This window comes from Staurois parvus, unplaced genomic scaffold (assembly GCF_062004578.1).
Source record: "Staurois parvus isolate SC_StPar_1 unplaced genomic scaffold, SC_StPar_1.0 ptg000044l, whole genome shotgun sequence".
NCBI lineage: Eukaryota > Metazoa > Chordata > Amphibia > Anura > Ranidae > Staurois > Staurois parvus.
Window position 1 is genome coordinate 3,305,290 of NW_028317840.1, and position 21,032 is coordinate 3,326,321.

Below are 21,032 nucleotides of genomic sequence, written 5' to 3' on the forward strand. Positions count from 1 at the left end.
ACTGGTATAGACTGTTGTGGGTTCTGCATCTGAAGGCTCACCTATGTTCCCCTGTTCTTCCAGAATGTGCTAGAACATAGTGGGTTGGAAGGGGCAGAGCCTGGGCTGATTATTCATATAGTCATACAGCCTCAGCCAATTCTTGGTCAGGAGAGTGACCAGCGGGTGGGGGGGGGGGGGGAATGAGAGGTATAAATAGTCTGGAGCCTAGAACACCAGGATCCTTTACCTGCTGGAGAATGACCCAGCCTGGAGGGGCTCTCATATTCTATATGATCTTGAGAAGCCTGCAGGAGGTTCTGTGTGGTTCCAGCTCAGGGAAGATCTGGAGAACCCACTACCAAGCTGCAGGAACAGTTGGAACAAAACGTAAGGTGGATTTGGCCAGGACGCTCACTGTATAGTGTCTGGCTTATACTGGAAGGGGGCATACATGTATACAGGGACACAGTCAGTCGAGGCCTGAGAGAAATCTTGGAGAGAGAATGTTGCTGTTGTGCTCTTTTGTTAGAGAGACTATTCCAGGTCTCCTGGTCAGGGGCCATGGTGCACTGAAAGACTATACTTACCCAATCTTTTGATCCTCTGGAAAACAGCGCTCCCCCTAGTCCAGTGGTGGACTGTTCCTGCTGTCCTCACATCCATAGCCAGGCGTGATGATGTCAGGGACAGTCTATAGATATAAATGAAGATCTATTGTTTCTCTAGCCCATGCATATAGTGAGTAAAGGTCAGTAAAATTGTCATGCTTTCAGATCTGTAGAATCCGTAACAGAAAATCTATATCTGAAGTCAGTAAGTTCTTTTTCTATGCATCTAAACACCTGTATATATGTATAGGCATATGTGTATATAGATATTTGCTTGCAAAAAAAAAATAGGTGTGTAAACACATGCTCATGATTCTGCACCTGTACATACTATATGTAAATATATGCACTTTATGGACTATACTTGCATTTTTTTATAAAGTATCTTTCTGTCAGCAAGATCCTGTGTTTATGATTAGTAATTTTATTATGGCTATGTGCTTGAAGAATGGAGGTTGAATCCATATGAGTTTTTCTATCTTCAAGTATTTGATAAAGGTCCCATCTGTGGCGTAAGAATATACATTTATTACTAGACTGGCTTTTTATCTGCCACTATATCTGTAAATGGAGCTACTTCAGATTCAGCACCACTCTTGAACCTACTCACTTATGCACTTTATTCCTGACGGCAGTTGTTCTTTTTTTTTTTCTTTAACTCGGTTGTCCATTCACTTTATTGTTATAGCAGATTTAAGAACAACGTTTAGATCTGCTTTAAACAAAGAGAGATGTATTCAAGAAGGTGTTGAAAGGAAGGCAGTTTTGGAATGTGAATTAATGGTCATGACTGATCCACAGTTTCTCTCTTAACAAAAACATAACCTTAAGTAACCACTCAGACAACATAAGTTCTTTGGACTGGGTTTATACTTTATTAAGTATCGGCCACACCTTGATATATGTAAATAATGAACAATCAAACCAATAACATATAATCAGCTTCAGAATCTCTTTTGCAGGGCTGAGTGGGTGTCCACAAACTCTCTTTCCTTATCAGAAGCCAATTCAGCCTCCAGACGTCCAGGTTAGGCTCAGGGGCTTACTGGGGCATTCTGCCAGCAATTCACCCAACTCTATCCGCCACCTCAGCCCACAAATGGGATAAGTTGTGACATGAAAAGGTGTAACAGAAACAACACCACTATGCTAATCCCCAGACAAGTGAACATGATTGACAAGTAACAAAGCATAAGAAAAGAAAAAAACCTATGCCGTTTACATTCAGTAGTTAATTTACTTTTTCCTGGCTTTTTTTTGTTTTATTGTGCAATGCCATCTTTTTTATTTATTTGTTTATATATATATATATATATATATATTTTTTTTTTTTTTTTTTTTCGGAAGAGAAAGGGTAACAAAGTCAAAACAACAAGGGTGGGACTCATTCTCTCCTGAACATGTGCAGACTGAAGGAACTCGTAGATCACAAGGAACTACCTGAAGGCAGACCCCACCTTCTTACACTCTCCACCAATAACTTGACACCTAGTTCACAACATCCTTTTTTCCTCCATCCTTTGCCCACACACTTAACCCTTTTGTCACCAATTGCTAATCCGTCATCAGTCTTGATGCCTGCTGTGTTTATCACACGGGGCATTGCTGCAATTAGGAACATCCCTTGTACTGTACTGTTGCATGCAAACATCATGGGACTACTAAATAACACATTGCTATAATGTGTGAAACGTGAAAGACCTGGGGCACCCTGACTAAAGCATAAATGTGGCATGGTATGTGCACTGTGGCAAATGGTGGGTGTGGCCTAAATGTGGGGGGGGGGAGTGGGAGTGGCTTATAGCAGTACTGTTGTACTCACTGTATACACAATGCCCATATACCGCAGTCCTTCAGGTCCCAAAATTATGCCTTTCTACTGTGCTACAAGTGATTGTTTTACAGGCATAACTCTAAACTCAGCACAATAATTTTTTCTAAATGCAACTCTTCCATTAGATATGCACACAGAGAAAAAGCAGAAGGCTGACCCTTTATAGAGCTGTATATGCCTACCCTAAAGGAGAACTTATCAGTGAGCAACTGTTGAATGAATAAATACTTTGGACAGGAGTATATAATTACAATATAGTAAATAGAGTGCAGGGGTCAGGATAATATAATTTACATAGTACAATAACCCATGCCACAAGAATGTTCATATTGCAGTAGAGAATTAGGAATGCATAAGTGTGCATGTTCCCAGTTCTCAGACTTTGCTGTCAAACCGACCAACTATTTATGGAATTATAGTCAAGTTGACTGATGCATACTAAGGCTGCTAAGTTTGGTCTGGCCATCTAAATTTCAGTGATCTCTGCTCACAAAAGGCTTCAGCTGGCTATATACACAAAAATCAGATTGCCAAGAATTGTCCTTGTTGGCTGTAGAAGACATTATCTATAATAAAAATAAAAAAAATGTATGGCTATAGCTACACTTAAATGCTAAGTTCAGTTTGTAGACCATGTTCCATGTTACCCCCATATTGAGGGAAGCATGGTTGCATACAGCATCCCCAAAACCCTACTGTACTATATTATCATTATTTATGACGCATAATTCTTAATATTAGAGTTTATGATTTATTCACTGGTTGAGCACTGCTTCACATCTGTTTCACACAGTGCTATACATGTAGTGCTGTTGTGAGTGACATCCACTGTGCAGCTGTGTCTTCAAGGTCCTTGATTGGCCACTGTAAATGACTACAAATCCCATCTGCCATTGCAACTGTAGGCAGCACCGTTGTTCCCTCCTACCTCTTCAAGCCATTGTTAAGTCACATTTCTTCCAAGTCTCTAAAATCAAGGCTGTAACTCTTCCTGGGGAAGTATATTGAAAGAACCTGTGGATTGGATCCAATGTTCTGGAGGCTTTGTTGCAAAAAAGTAGTAAGCGCACATTGATCAAGAGATTGATCATGTTCCTACATTTTCAACTTTTTTGCTAAACCTATAAATGAAGATATGTATGAATTCACCGTTTTTCATTTGGGTAGCATTATCAAGCAGTCCTAGTCTTCAAAACTTTGACTTTAAGAATGTGTTCTTCCTTCAGAACTTAAAGTGGTAGTAAAGTCTATTTATTTAAAAAAATGGTCCCCTGTGCAGGCTTAGGTCATAATGCAAAAGTATACACTGCATACTAGTACATTATAACAGATTTACCTGGAGACGGAGCACTCTAGCGCCACACTGACATGGTTCTCCCTGGTCTCTGGCAACTACCATCTTTGCTTTGTCTTCCTTCTGGTTTCCTGATCTTCAGCCACTTGAATGGCTGGGCCACGCGTTACGTCACTCCTGAGCATGCACATAGGAGTCACATCACCGCGGCACGCAGAACCACCAAATGAGGTCTAAGCTGCTCATGTGCGGCTCAGATCACATTACCCGCTGACAGGCACGGGAGGCAGTTATGACAATAGAGACCACTATGGTCAGCGGATTTTAGATTACAGGACTTTACTACCACTTTAAGAATTTGAGAGAATAAGTAGCTTAACATGATGCTAGTTTGACACCCCTGCTTTAAGAAATTACTAAGCGCAGCTCAAAGCCAGGGGCGTAAAAGCAATTACGCTTTTGCCGTTAAACTTTAGTGCTCAAGGCATATGCTCACTACTTTCCTAACATTTATTTCAACTTTTGCCACAGCTACTATATATTTTTACATAACCTTGTCTGCAGTGTCCTGGCAGATCTCTGTTATCATTTGTAAACTAGATTTGGACACTGTCCTAACAAAGTGTTAAAGATCTCAAGGCCTGGACGGTGCTTTGTATGTTTAGTGTACTTGATCGCAGTTTGTCCCCACTTTGAAGTTGTTCAGAATAGCTTGCAGCTGTGTATAAACCTACTTCAAAGAAGCAAATTGAAAGGTAAAATATATTTTTACTAAATATTTTGAGGTATGCTGTGTGAATAGGAACACACATATAGTGTTGGGGTTCTCAAATTTGACTGCAAAAATTAAACTACACTTTAAACTAGAATTCATGGCAAAAACTAACTACCCCTAAAATGCCCCCCCCAACACCGATTTTAACTAACCTGTGTAAAAAAGATCTGCATACTTACCTATTTGTTGACTGTTTCTGACCGGTCACATGTTTAGCTCCCCTATGTCAGCCAGCGCCGGCTACAAAGGGGAGGGGAGGGGAGAGAAGAGGAGAAGAGAGAGCTCTCGACAGCAGCTGGTAATGCCTGGGAGTGGTGAGGTTGCCCATAGGGGGGGATATACTAAAAGTGAAGCAAGCAGAATCTGGTGCAGCTGTGCATAATAACCAATCAGCTTCTAACGTCAGCTTGTTCAGTTAAAGTGTTACTAAACACCCTCAACAGTAAAATCAATCTGTATATGCAGTAACGCATGCTTGTTATACTCACTGTGAAACTTAAGGGGTTGATCCTCTGCATTGTGTAAAAAGGATGTTTGATCCTGTCTTCTCGGATCCTCCCCTTCTTCTATTGTCCCCATTTAATCAGCAGAGCCATGGAGGCAAGATGCACATGCTCAGTTTAGTGTGTATTGCTAGAGAGTTTTTTCTTTTTCTTGGGAGGGTGCATGTGATCAGCGCAGGGCCAATCAGTGCTGTTCAGACAGAGGTCAGGGGTTCTGCAGCCTCATAGGACAGTGAGAAGAGAATGAAAACTTCTCTTACAAACTTTAACCAGTTCTCTGCTGGACACTGATAGAAGTTACAAGACTGGTCTACTTGCTGATGAGAAAAGGCATTTAGCAGTTTATATTTACTAAAATAATTGCATTTCCATGCTCTCTGCACTGTGGGAGACCAGATATAGTGAATGCAGGGTCATGGGTTTAGTAATACTTTAACCACTTGCCCTCCTGAGGACTTACCTCCCTTCCTGACCAGGCCATTTTTTTGCGTTACGGCGCTGCGTCACTTTAACTGACAATTGCGTGGTCATGCAACGCTGCACCCACATGAAATTTAGGTCCTTTTTTCCCACAAATTGAGCTGTCTTTTGGTGGTATTTGATCGCCTGTGCGTTTTTTATTTTTTACGCTATAAAAAAAAAAAAGACCAACAATTTCGAGAAAAAAAACAATATTTTTAACTTTTTGCTATTAAACATGTCCAGTAAAAAAAATGTGAAAACTCAAATTTCATCATAAATTTAGGCCAAAATGTATTCTGTTACATGTCTTTGCGAAAACAAATCCCAATACGTGTAAATTAATTGGTTTGCATTTACAATTGGCGGTATAAATACTGGAATTATATTTTTTTCACTAATAATGGTGGCAATCAGCGACTTATTGTGGGACTGCGGGTCTGTGGTGGGTATTCTGACACTGGGGTGACCTGACTTGGTGTCACTGACATCCCCAGTAACACCAATACAGTGATCAGTGCTAAAAAAAAGCACTGACACTGTACTAATGACACTGGGCAGGAAGGAGTTAACATGAGAGGTGATCAAAGGGTTAACTGTGTGCTGGGAGTGTTTTACTGGGGGGCTGTGTGTTGGTGGTTCACTGCTGTGGATGGCTGTGCTGTGCAGTGTGCCCGAGCCAACAGGGAGGAGGACTGTTAGTAAACAAAGCAGCCTTCCTCCCCGTTGGAGATCCTCAGTGATCACCGGGCGCCACGGGGTAATCATCGGCCAGGACCCCGTGATTGACAGCTGCAGACGTGAATGGACGCGCGGGTAGTTCGCGCGCGCTCACACGCGCCCCCTACCTGGAAATGCGAAATCACGTATATATACGTGATTTTGCGCTCCCCTGCCACCCTGTAGCAGTATATCTGCTGTAGGACGGCGGGGAAGCAGTTAAGCTTTGATAATAAAACCTGGGAACTGATTGGTTTATATGCAGGGGTGCACCAGATTTTGTACTCTCCAGTTTTAGTAAATCTCCCCCATAGGCTCCTGTTGTCAGCGCTCCCTCCTGTCCAAACAAAGCGGCCTGAAAATAGTTAAGTATACAGATCTTTCTTACACAGGTTAGTAAGAATTGGTATTAGAAGGGGAAATTGAGCTTTTTTAAAGGTTGTTGGGTGCACCAGATTTTGTACTCTCCAGTTTTCGTAAATCTCCCCCATAGGCTCCTGTTGTCAGCGCTCCCTCCTGTCCAAACAGAGTGGCCTGAAAATAGTTAAGTATACAGATCTTTCTTACACAGGTTAGGAAGAATTGGTATTAGAAGGGGAAATTGAGCTTTTTTAAAGGTTGTTACGTCTTGTTTGGAATTCTACTTCAAGTTAGTTCTTTTCCTCCACTGTACGGTGTACAGTGAAAAATCTTGATTCACATTTCTTATCCACTTTGGTTTTATGTACTTCTGCAGCTAGTAAGAGACGGCAAAATAAAGTATTACGCCATAAACAAATATTGAAATGTTTGCCTCACACAATGCAATTAATTCCAAGCAACATGGATGCTCTTGAAACTCTTGCCTGTAGAATGTTAAGTAGAGACTTTAAAGGCTGTCTGGCAGAGACAGATTTTGCCTTGTTATCAGCATGAGAACATAAATAAATTATCCTGTTCAAAGCTTTTTATGTGATTACATATGACCACACTTTTGATATTTGTCTTAAGAACAAAATAATGAAATGAAATATAAATTAGCAATTGTGTTTGGCTTTAAAGGAAAATCATTTAATGATGCAAGCAAAAAAAGAAAACTTTGCTAAAACTAAGAATGTTGCATGCATGCAGACCAAAGTAAGAGACACAATGGGCTGGCAATTTTTATCTAAATGGACTGCTGTTACATCTTAGGTTGCTGTGACTGAAAAAAAAACCCCAGCAGTAGAATTGTAGTATCGGTGAGATAATGGAGACAGTTATTATCAGGGAGCAGCATAAAGCAAAATCAGAAAAAGTCAGAATAAAGCATGTACTTTTATTGCATCTTTGACCTAATGCTTTAAACATATTATTCAAAAAAGAGTTTTACTATTTTAGTGTCTTTTCTTCTCTCTCTGAAAGCATAGGTAGAAGGAGAACTTGCAAAACTCCAGAGTGTGCTGTAAGTAACAGCTTAACACTCCCACTGGGTTCAATAGCAGGAAGTGGCCAGCACCCCAGCTGTGTTACAGCATCCAGCAGTATGTAAGATTGTCCCACCGCTATGTGAAAGCGCAAATCGCACCAAAATGTGTGATGTTTGTGCTTATGAAAGTTGACAGCTCCATATGTTACATCTGAAAAAGAGATAGATGCATTGGATAATGACAGTACAAGTCCAGTAAAGTATTACACACATTGGAAACATTTTCAAGTTTGAGTTTTAAGTTAAGGTTAAACAAAAAACTTTATCTGAACAGCTCAGCTAGATCACAGGTAACGTGTTATGCATGCAAATGGCTCTTTCCCATAGCCTGCATGTGGGATTGTACAGGAAAAGCAATAGGCTTCTAAGTCATGGATCATTACATAGTGGGATGGGAAAGGGGGTGTCTCTTTGTTCCCCACATCCAGAAGTTGTTTTTTCAGTAGACTTCAACTGTGCTCTGGGATTTGGGCTATCAGGCAAAAATGTTTTGGTGTCTTCTATTCTACGTTCGTAGCTAAGAGCTTAGTATGCTAAGAATCCTTTCCTGGAGGTAACAGGGGATAGCCAGTATATCTATAAGAGCAGTCCCAGTCCATCCTCTGGCATATTTTTCCCTTCAAGCACTTGCACCCTCAAGAGTCCACAGCAAGGTCTTTACTCACAATGTCCCAGGAGCTGCCTACTACCTAGCATCTACAGGTAGTTCCTCAGTGAGGGAGATAAAAGATCCTTCTCCAGACTAGGACTCCGTGATGATGCCCTCCAGGAAATAATCCTTTAGCAATATTCTCTAGGCCCTCAGTCCAACACTTGCCGATGCCCAGACTGCAGTTTCTTGTCTCGCTAGCTACTGGAACCCTCCCTGGAAAGGAAAAAAAACACAATGGAAAAGCCTCCAAAATATTTATCATTTCCCCAGCCACTTTCTGGACACCTCCTTCCAAGGATTGGCTGGGGCATGATAAATATACTGGATATTTGACTCTCTCTGCCCTATATTATGGAAGCTTCTTCCAGAAGCAGGTGGGAGGAATCAAAAATCCAGCTTAGGAAACCCTAACCAGACAAAAACAGTAGATCACTGAAGCCAAAAACCTAACCTAGTAGCCTAACTAGAGGAGGGCACTGCATCACATTTGTAAGTGCTTTAAACGGAACAAACAAAATGAGTTTTTTTCCCAGCACATTTACCAGTAATCCAGCGGAAAAAAAAATTACACTGTTTAAAACTTTGTGTTAAAAACAGAGGTTCTAGTTGCACAACATTTTCAAATACAGGTATTTGTCAAAGCTGCACTGCCAAGGCTCCTCTGTATTGTGGGGTCTCAACTCAGTAAAAAGTCTACACACTCCTGTTAAAATGTCAGGTTTCTATGATGTAAACAAATGAGACAAAGATAAATCATTTCAGAACTTTTTCCACCTTTATTGTGACCTATAAACTCAGTTGAACAACAATCTGAAATCTTTTAGGTGGGGGAAGTAAAAATAAAAAACTAAAATAATATGGTTGCATAAGTCTGCACACCCTTAAACCAATACTTTGTTGACGCACCTTTTAATTTTTTTACAGCACTCAGTCTTTTTGGGTATGATTCTATCAGCATGGTACATCTTGACTTGGCAATATTTGCCCACTCTTCCTTGCAAAAACACTCCAAATCTGTCAGATTGCAAGGGCATCTCCTGTGCACAGCCCTCTTCAGATCACCCCACAGATTTTCAATTGGATTCAGGTCTAGGCTCTGGCTGGGCCATTCCAAAACTTTAAGCATCTTCTGGTGAAGCCATTCCTTTGTTGATTTGGATGTATCCTTTGGGTCGTTGTCATGCTGAAAGATGAAGTTCCTCTTCATGTTAAGCTTTCTAGCAGAAGCCTGAAGGTTTTGTGCCAATATTGACTGGTATTTGGAACTGTTCATAATTCCCTCTACCTTGACTAAGGCCCCAGTTCCAGCTGAAGAAAAAACAGCCCCAAAGCATTATGCTGCTACCACCATGCTTCACTGTGGGTATGGTGTTCTTTTGGTGATGTGCAGTGTTGTTTTTGTGCCAAACATATCTTTTGGAATTATGGACAAAAAGTTCAACCTTGGTTTCATCAGACCATAACACATTTTTCAATATGCTTTTGGGAGACTTCAGATGTGTTTTTGCAAACTTTAGCTGGGCTTGGATGTTTTGCTTCGTAACAAAGGGCTTCTGTCTTGCCACTCTACCCCATAGCCCAAACATATGAAGAATACGGGAAATTGCTGTCACATGTACCATACAGCCAGTACTTGCCAGATATCCCTGCAGCTCCTTTAATGTTGCTCTAGGCCTCTTGGCAGCCTCCCAGACCAGTTTTCTTCTCGTCTTTTTATACATATTGGAGGGATGTCCAGTTCTTGATAATGTCCCTGTTGCACCATATTTTCTCAGCTTGATGATGACTGTCTTCACTGTGTTCCATGGTAGCTCTCTGCGGACCATGGCTTTTGCTGTAGGATGTGACTAAGAAAATGTAAGGAAAGACCTACTAGAACAGCTGAATTTTATTTGGGGTTAATCAGAGCCACTTTAAATGATGGCAGGTGTATACTGACTCCTATTTAACATGATTTTGAATGTGATTGCTTAATTCTGAACACAACACAATTACATCCCCAGTTATAAGAGGGTGTGCACACTTATGCAACTACATTATTTTAGTTTTTATGTTTACTCCCCCCCCCCCTAAAAGATTTCAGTTTGTTTTTCAATTGAGTTGTATAGTTTATAGGTCACAGTAAAAGTGGAAAAAGATCTGAAATAATTTATTTTTGTCATTTTTTTTACATCACAGAAACCTGACATTCTAACAGGGGTGTGTAGACTTTTTATATCCACTGTAGCTATATACTGTATACTCATACACTGAGTTGAGACCCCACAATACAGAGGAGCCTTGGCAGTGCAGCTTCCACAATTACAGTACCTGTATTTGAAAATGTGCAACTAGAACCTCTCCACACAACGGCAGCTGAAGGCATCCAATATGTCCCCATGCCAATTCTAGCAATCTAAACAAAAACAGCAACTGTCTCAATTTTTTAACTAGTTTTTGCAGTAAGGTGGACATGGAAGAACACAGAACCAACAATACCTTTTTTCCAGCATACTTACCAGCTAGCCAACAAAAAACAAAAAAACAAACAAAAAAAAAGAACAAAGATGATCTAATTTGTGCTAAAAACAGAAGTTTTAGTTGCACAACATTTCAAAATACATGTGGAAACTGCAACTTTTTGCTGGCTAGCTAATAAATGTGCTGGGAAAAAAATAGTTTTCTTTGGCTGCATTAGTTTCTTTTTCAGGCTAAGGACGTTTTCATCAAGTACATTAAATCCCTGTTGATCTTGCCCTACATACCAAATCCTTGTCACTTTTTATTAGCTTAAAGGAAAACACAAAGAACCATTTCTTTATTGTGTAAACTACTAGTCCCATCAATCCATCATGTCATGGAGATGAACAAAGACAGAAGTAGTTGAAGTCCAGCCTGTACATCAACCATAGCTGCCCCCATAGATACAGTAGAGGAAAATGGTGTAGACACCAAGAGAGAGAAAGTTATTTGTTGGATTACCAGTGTTATGTTTCAATAGTTTTTATTAGGTTTTACAAAAATGATACAGAAAAAGAACGTACAAAATGGCATACATGGAACAATCAGTCAAATAGATTGGGGACACAATGCATGCACAATAACAATACAAAATCAGCGAAGGTACTGAACAGAGAGGTAATATGAAGTTTCAAACTGTACAGTGAAACAAACGTTCTCAAAGTTAGAATATCAAGGTACTGAAAAATTAAACTGAAAGTTCTAGGTATAGTGAGTATGTCCTTGCTAGCTAAGTAGCATTAGATATAAGAGATATGGGTACATTACACAGGAAAGCAGATTAGCTAGGTACACTAAGGCCACGTTCACATCTGGTGATTTGGGATCACAGGCGGAATTGCAGCATTTTTGCCCGTGATTCCAAATTGCACTGCAATCATGGAAAAATGCGCCACACTTGTTTAGTTGCCATTGATTTTTAATGGCACCTTAACCATTTCAATACCGTGCAATTTTACAACTTCCTGCCCAGGCCATTTTTCAGGTTTCAGCGCTCTCACACTTTGAATGACAATTGCGCAGTCATACAACACTGTACCCAAACTAAAATTTTATCATTTTCTTCACACAACTAGAGCTTTCTTTTGGTGGTATTTAATCACCGCTGGGGTTTTTATTTTTTGCTAAATTAACAAAAAAGGCCAAAAATGTTGAAAAAAATACACGTTTTTCTTTGTTTCCGTTATAAAAATTTACAAATAAATAATTGTTCTTCATAAATTTAGGCCGAGATGTATTCTGCTACATGTCTTTGGTGAAAATAACCCAAATTAGGATGTATTATTTAGTTTGTAGGAAAGTTATAGAGTTCACAAACTATGGTATAGATCTGATTATTGATCAATCCTGAAGTACTGACGGCCAATCTAATTTCTTGAGGTCTAAGAATGTCAGAATAGTACAGATATCCCCCAAATGACCCCTTTTTGCAGAGTAGACAGTCCGACGTATTTCATAAGAGGCATGGCGAGTTTTTTGAAGTTGTATTTTTTTTGTCATAATTTTTTGGAAAATGAAAAAATTAAAAAAATTATTTTCACTATTTTTTTTTTACATACTGTCACCAGTGCAGTACAGCGTCATCATATAACTGGCATGGCGGTGAACAGGGACACTGACTGGGGACAGTATGAAAAATTTTTTTTATTATTTTTAATTTTTTATTACTTTTTTTTATTTTTTTTTAACTTTTTTTTCATATTTTACTATGACCAAAGTAGTACAATGTTACCATAGTAACATTGTACTACTTTGGGGAAGTGATCAGTATTTTTTTTTTTTTTTTTTTTACACAATTTGCTTATAGCAAAGAAATACTTTGCTATAAGCAAGCATTTACCTGAATGAAATGGATTCATTCAGCTTTTTTTTTTTTTGTGCTTAGCTGTGATTTGGTCACAGCTAATCACATGACATGTGCATGTGATTAGCTGTGACCATTCACAGCTAGGCACTAGTATACAATGGATGGCATCATGAATGAAGCCATCCATTGTATACAACTGTCATGTGACCTGCTGTGATTGGTCACAGCAGGTCACATGGTACCTGCAACGGAGCCGGTACTCGGATCTGTCATCGGCCCTGTCCGAGGTACACGCCCGGTGACAGATGGAGCCGCTGCGCCGCTCTGCATTAGCGCAAACGGCGCATGTGCGGGAGCACGCCAAATGGCGTGCACCCGGAGTGGAGAAGCAACTTTCAAGCCGCCAAACGGCCATTGGCCGGGCGGCAAATGGTTAAACACGATGCAATTTTTTCATGTGATAAAATAGAGTGGCAATCGAGGCAAACTTTATCACTCAAATTTTGTCACCCAAAACGGAGCAGGATGGGGCCTAAGTATCTTTGGGCAGTCTATAATTGATAAGTAATCCAAGAGTTCCAGGAAAGGTTAAATTTAGATAAACAGTTGTTTTTCATAGCAAATATGCGCACATGTGTGCAATTCTGACTTACCTCTTTAACAGTTTCAGTAACCCCTGGTATATGGGGAGATTTCCAGTGTCTCATAATCTTAAGTTTGATGGAAAGAAGAATATTACTGGTAGTAGCAACTGCTCTAGTTGGTGGAGGGATTACCATTTTTAAATAAAAATGAAAAAGGTCTGAAAATTAACGCTAATGCAGCCACTACATCAGGGGTGTCAAACTCAATTTCATTGTAGTCCGCTTCAGCATTATGGTTGCCCTCAAAGGGCCAGTTCTATTTGTAAGACTAGATGTCCGGAGCACCCCATCAGAAGTCTAGAGCCCTCACCCTCCCTTACATCACAGCTCACCTCCCTTACCTTGTGCTGCTGCTGGGAAGAAGCTGGGGACACAGAAAGCGCAGGGTCTGGTAGAGAACCAGAGGAGGGCTGGAGTCAGCTGCTAGTGTCTACTGAATGTTGAGGTCAGGGGAAATAGAGACGAAGGGGTGATGTGGCTAAACAGTGAGGTACAGGATCCATAGAAAGATCTTTGCTGAGATGGGGGGAAGGACAGAGGCAAGCCTCTCTGAAGCTGCATGGAGAAGCATAGAATCTGATGGTAGAGTTCTGTCCTTCTTTCTGCTTCTGACTGCTGAGACAAGGTGGAAGCAGAGACGAGGGGGGGGGGGGCACAGCTGCAGAAGAGGTACGATGGCCATGTGAAATGACCTGGTGGGCTATAACTGACCTGTGGCCCTTGTATTTGACACATGTGCACAAATCAAAAGATTGGTAAACTTCAGTATATAAAATGTTTGTTTTGGGGTTTACATATACATTAAGTGGCATTCGTAGGAGCTGCAGTGTTGACTAACAAGATTGCCACTTCCATAACTGGTTGTTTTTGCAGTGCATGTTCTTTTCCACTGTGACTCACATAAAATATACTGTTCATATAATTAAATCATGACTTAACCTTTGGTCCACAGAACCACCACTGGCAATAGATAATATAATATAATATAATAGCATGAAACATTACCACTTATTCAGTAGATGTTTCTCTTTGGTACCAGTTAGATTTAACCTATGTAATCATTTTCCCCATACACATCCAGGCTGCACACTGTTTCACTGTTTTGAGTACAAATTTTCAAGCAGCAATCTTTCAGCACTTTCAGTTTCCTTAGATATATAGAGGCTTTATCCACTACAGTTTTTTAATATCTACATTTACTGTATACCAAATTCCTCATGAGTTGTGTAATCCTGCATCTCTCCAATCTCTACTATAAATGTAATAGTTACATTCTTTAAATTGGCCCTTGAGGAGCTGCAGACAGTATTGTTGTCTGTTACAAAAAGTGAGGTTAAAACATTCATATTTCATTTAGACAGCAAGGTTAAAATCTTTAACTGGAAATTCAATGTGCTGATAAATTAGCATGTGTTCTGAAACATCTATCTTCTGTATTATTCATAATGTGGTCTTTTGTGCAGATGTTAAAAGGTTTCCCTAATATTAATTTGTGGGCATTAAATACAAGTATATGAATAAAGGCGTTCAATGTGATCACTGAAAATTAACTGTGTTGGTGCTGCATCATCCTTGTAGGATGAACAGAATGAGCCTAAATGACTGGCTGGAAATATCTATAGCAATAAACAGCAGACTAGAAAGCTTTTTTCACCTGCGTTTTGATGAGTAGTGAGAATTATGGCAGCAAATATGCAATTATCTACTAAAACGCACATAGAAACCAAAAAGAATTTGTGTTTCTCTTATCTGACTATAATAAAAAAAAAATGTGATGAATATGGAGTATTGTGCTTTGTGTTTTAGCTGTGCTGTTTTCATCACTAGGATGTGATAAATTCTTCTAATGCAGTTACATCTGAAGATGGGTTAGAGTAAATCTGCAGTGGGCTCAGTTAGCACTTCTTCCTGGCAGTACTAGGATCATTGGTTCAAATCCCACCATGGCACTAACTGCCTGGAGTTTGCATGTTCTCCCTGTGCTTGCATGGGTTTCCTCTGGGTACTCTGGTTTCCTACCACACTCCAAAGACATGCTGGTAGGTTAGTTGGCTCCTGTCTAGATTGGCCCTAGTATGTGTATATACAGATGTGCGTTAGGGACCTTAGATTGTACTCTCCTTGAGGGTTAGGAACTGATGTGAATGTATAATATATGTATAGCGCTGTGTAAATTGATGGGGCTATATAAATATCTGTAATAATAGCTATTTAGGAACAAATTATCTGTTTTTGGACAAGTGACAGGCTAGAGTCAAGACTGGTAACAATATCTATAACAACCTTTCTCAACCGTTTAACACAGAGGAACCCTTGAAATAACTTTTCGTTCTCAGGGAACCTCTGCTAAAAATGTCTATTTCTACAACTCACACGTTAGCTTGATGGTCAGTAGGAATAATGCTCCTTACATTTGTGGTCATTGGAAAGAATGACCCCCTTACAGATAGTGAAAAATATTAATGTGTCAGTGGGAACTTAAATGATAGGCAGAAATTGGTTAAGGAACCCCTAACAACCTTTGGAGAAACCCTAGGGTTCCATAAAACCCTGGTTGAGAAAGCATGATCTATAAAGTAGCATAACACACAACTTTTTCCAGCAATGTATTATTCTAGCATATTCAGTGCCATAGATCATTTTTTTTCCCTGGAGGGGGGTCAGCCTTGGATGCCCATAGGAATATAAATACTAATATGCTATAATACTAATAAATAATTACTGTGCCACGAGTGAAACGTACAAACCTCAGAACAATGGTTTGGAAAATATGAAACTCTTCCAATACATATGTTTTTCTGCACACAGCCAAGTTCACCTTTAGGAATATTTGTTAGGGTGTAACATGTAATATGTTCTGAAGAACCATCACACCACCCCCAAGATCCCCATCCCCCATGACAGCAGGTGGGGGTTCTACTCTGCAGCTACTATCACATTTAAAATCAGTATGGCTGTGTGGCACTCAGCAGCAGATGGACTTGTAGTTCTCAGTAGACTAAAAGTCCATTGACACTTCCTCCAGCTTTCTAACCAAAAGCTTGTACGGAGTTAGAGTCAGAAAGCTAAAGGAAGGGTGTGCAGAAGCCTGACATTGCACTGGCGATCCAGTGGTTGTGTGTTTAATGCTTTGCAGTCTCCTGTGGAAAGAAATAATAGAGGCACATTTTTTCCTGAAAAAAATATGTGAATTTATTATTTTTTTTCTTATTGGTGAACCTAGCCCCTAAAGGAGAATGTAATTAACAAAATGACTACTGAGAACCCAGTAACTGTTGTAAAATATAGCATATAAAGGGCAGAGGACAGGAACATGTCATATACAGCCCAGCGTACAAAGTGCAATGATCACAAACATGTAATATTCAACACAGCATACAGAGTGCAGTGGTCAGGAACATGTTGTATACAATGCAGTGTAAGTAGTGCATTGCTCAGGAACATGTCATATACAATGCAGTGTAAGTAGTGCATTGGTCAGGAACATGTCATATACAATGCAGTGTAAGTAGTGCATTGCTCAGGAACATGTCATATACAATGCAGTGTAAGTAGTGCATTGGTCAGGAACATGTCATATACAGCACAAATTAAAGAGTGCAGTGGTTTGTTAAAGCAGCCTATTAGAATTATGCCAGTCATAGAATGCACTAGGTAGAGAGTTAAATATGATCACATATACAATATTGTCCCATCAAACAAATGCAAGCTGTACAGCTACCCACAGCAGAACACATACATAGCACCAAACAAGAAAAAAAAAAAGTTGCCAGCCAAAAGACCATGCATACCCTGCCATCACCATGCAGTGCTTTTACCCTTCAGTCAGAAGTCCACTGTCACCTACCTTGTCTAGCTACAATGTTCTTCTGTACTCCCATCTGACTCTGGCTGTACACTGCAGAACATTGAGGTTGTTTCTAAATGCCCGCCTCCCAGATCTGTTCATAATGAACTCAGGTACTCAGTTGGGGAATCCTTCTTCAACTCATTCACAAAAATCAGATCTGCCGGCTGAAATTTCTGACTTGGCTGAACCTGCACTAATGGATACTCTAGGATGAGAGGGGGGGGGGTATTTGGACCCCCCTAACCCCCGCTTATCTACACCCCTGAATGTAAGGCACATTTTTACATTCATTTTGGATGACTAGGCATTATCTTACAAACACCAAGCAGATGACACAGCTGACAGCAATATAATATTCCAAACAGGGGTGGACTGACAACTCAGGGGGCCCCGGGCAATAGGGGATCATGGGGCCCCTGTGTCCTTGCCCAAACTCAAAAAAGCCTATGAAAAAGGTACTAGGGGCATCTCATGGGGACCCCTACTGACCCCGGGCCCTCGAGCAGTGCCCCGGTTTCCAAATGGTCAGTCCGCCCCTGTTTCCGAAACATCTGAATACAAATGCTGTTTACAGAGTTCAGTCGCTCTGTATTGCTGATATGAAAACTATACCTCTATTGTATTGTTATTGTTTTAAAACAGTTTTTTTTTCTTAAAACAAGGTTAGGGGGGAGCACAGTCTAATGTGTAATTATAATTATCCCCATGCTGTCCTAGGTTTGCAGCTTTAGAATTTTAACCTCCCCTAGTGCTTGGCATGCATCCAGTGTCTCCAACATGTTGTAAAGTCAGCAAAACCCTGAAGACTTACAGTATATATCTACAGTCAAGCTATAAAGCCTGTTATCTATCAAACAGTTTTTAATTGACAATGGACCACTTTTTAAATGACATCATAATAGCCTGTTTGTGTTGATTTACTAAAACTGGAGAGTGCAAAATCTGGTGCAGCTCTGCATAGAAACCAATCAAAAAATACATTTTTTTGGTTGAAGCTTGATTGAACAAGCTGAAGTTAGAAGCTGATTAGCTACCATGCACAGCTGCACCAGATTTTGCACTTTCCAGTTTTAGTAACTCAACCTCACTGTGTAATATTTCACTTTGTTTGTTTTATTTAATTGTAAAAGGAAAAATAATGTGCAGTTTATGCTGCATTTCTTATTCAAAGTTTGTCATTGCACCCTGGAGTGGAACAAAAGCAGAGCAGTTTACAAGAGTTTGATGACAGCCTGACTTCTGCCTGGCAGGTATTTTGGTTTTGAGGAGCAGAACGGAGGTCGCTTTTCATATTAAACAGCAGTATCCTTGGGATTTCTATGTCAGCATTTTATTTACTCTGACTAAACTTTGAGTTACAGTACTGATATTTAGACTGCTAAATACAAAATAGGAACAACAAGTGCCTCTTAACCTTAAGCAACACAATTCTTGCATTTCCGTAAAGGTTGGCAGTTTGTTTTGAAGTTTTTCTTATACAGTAATTGCCTGTCATACCTTTATTGAATTCAGACGTGTACTCTGAAAGATATAGTCAATACACCAAGTGTGAAGATTTGCTAGACGCAGCCACATACTGTAGCAAAACTTTTTGCTTGATGGGTGAAAAACATTGTTAACTTTGCTGAGATTGAAATTTACTATGTGTGAAATTATACCGTTTTCATACTTCCCACTTGTCCTCATTTGGAGGGACAGTCCTCTTCTAGACATCTTTCCTCCTTTACCTGCTTGTCTACTTCACACTTTTACCCCCTTCCTGCCCAGGCCAATTTTCAGCTTTCAGCGCTGTTGCACTTTGAATGACCATTGTGCGGTCATGCAACACTGTACAGAAACAAAACTTTTTTAATTTTTTTGAGACAGATAGAGCTTTGTTTTGGTGGTATTTAATCACCACTGGGTTTTTTTATTTTTTGCTAAACAAACTAAAAAAGACTGAACATTTTGAAGGAAAAAAAAAATTTTTTTCTTAGTTTCTGTTATAAAATTGTGTAAATAAGTAATTTTTCTTCTACACTGATGTGCGCTAATGAGGCTGCAGTGATGGGCACTGATAGGCTGCATTAATGGGCACTGATAGGTGGCACTGATGAGGAGGCACTGATAGGCAGCACTGAAGGGCATTGACAGGCATCACTGATGGGCACTGAAAGGCAGCACTCGTATATGGCAATGATAGGTGGCACTGATGGGCAGCACTGATTGAAACTGTTAGGTGGCACTGACTGGCACTGATATGTGTCACTGACTGGCACTGATAGGTGGAACTGATGGGCACTGATAAGCTGCACTGGCTAGCACTGATAAGCAGCACTAATGGGTACTGATAGACAGTACTAACTGGCACTGATAGTTGGCACTGAAAGGCAGCTCTGATGGGCACTGATGTGGCATTGATGTGCACTGATATGTGGCATTGATGGGCACTGGTATGTGGCATTAATGGGCATTGACAGGTGGCAATTATGGGCACTGACAGGTGGCGCTGATGGGGCTACACTGATCAGTGTACATGTCCCCTCTGAGAAATGCTGCTTAACGACTGTCCTCTCCTCACACGCTGTTAACGTGAGAGGAGGACTGCCAATAACAGGCATTTATTATATACATGTGAACAGCTGTGATTGGACACAGCTGATCACATGATAGAGCTTTAGTCATCAGCTCTTTACTCCGATCGGTGATCTGCTGTTGCAGTCAGAACTATACAAGTATTGGAAAATTCAGTGATGTATTGCTCCATGGACCAGGACACAAATAAAAAGCTTTGTCTCTCCACTACTACACACTTTTCCATCATTTAAAAAAAAGTTTTGAAGTACCCCCAGAAGTATTGTGACATATTCCACGTTGGGAAACACTTCCTTAGAAGATCTATAAAATAATTAACGTCAAAAGCTTGTGACCCGCAAATATTATCTCAAAGTGAATAACTCCTTTCAGATATTCTAATCAATTATTCAATATTCAATCAATTATTTGCCATGTTAAAAAGAGTTCTGTTTCTGTGGCCCCATCAAAAGGGGTTTCATAGAACTTTAGAAAAGGAGCTGTTAAAGCTCCCAAGGCTGATATAGCCAAATGCCAGGGTATCCATATGTGCTCTAAAACAAAAAAGTGGGTCTGCAACATGACAGTAAACCAAATCAACAAAATGGCTAAAGCAGGAGAAATTACATTTTTTCTTTAGACTGGCCAAGCCATGGCTGTGATCTTAATTTCAGTGAAATTATGTGGTTTAATCTAAAGCAGGTCAATTTGATTGACATCCCCAAAATTGAACATGAACTAAAGCAGGATCAAACGGGCAAAAAGTATTTCTTCTTTGCTGGCATACCATAACATCATAGAATTGGTACTTTAATACATCATTTGAATGACATTATGGTATCAGTCAAGGAGGTGCATAGCATCTAGAAAAATCCTGAAGCAGGAATGATGATGTCACGTAATCTCCAGTACAGAGGAACACTGATGTCCTCCCTGCCTACAAGCCATGCACATGCACTCACCGGCCACTTCATTAGGTACACCTTGCTAGTACCAGGTTGGACCCCCGTTTGCCTTTAGAACTGCCCTAATTCTTCATGGCGTAGATTCAACAAGGTGGTGGAAACATTCCTCAGAGATTTTGGTCCATATTGACATGAGTTACTGTTGCCTTTCTATCATCTCAAACCAGTCTGCCCATTCTCCTCAGACCTCTGACATCAGCAAGGCATTTTCATCAACACAACTGCCAGTCAAAGGATATTTTTTCTTTTTTGGACCATTATATGTAAACCTTAGAGATGGTTGTGTGTGTAAATCCCAGTAGATCAGCAGTTTTGGTAGTACTCAGACCAGCCCGTCTGGCACCAACAACCATGCCACTTTCAAAGTCACTTAAATCCCCTTTCTTCCCTATTCAGATGCTCAATTTGAACTTCAGCAAGTTGTCTAAACCACGTGTGCT

At 40.1% G+C, this 21,032-nt stretch overlaps 1 protein-coding gene across 1 annotated transcript in view; it reads left to right on the forward strand.

Moving 5' to 3' along the window:
• The window catches only part of CCSER1 (coiled-coil serine rich protein 1), a 1,224,715-nt gene that overhangs the window by 441,454 nt on the left and 762,229 nt on the right, over positions 1-21,032 (forward strand). The gene's annotated exons all lie outside the window — the stretch shown is intronic.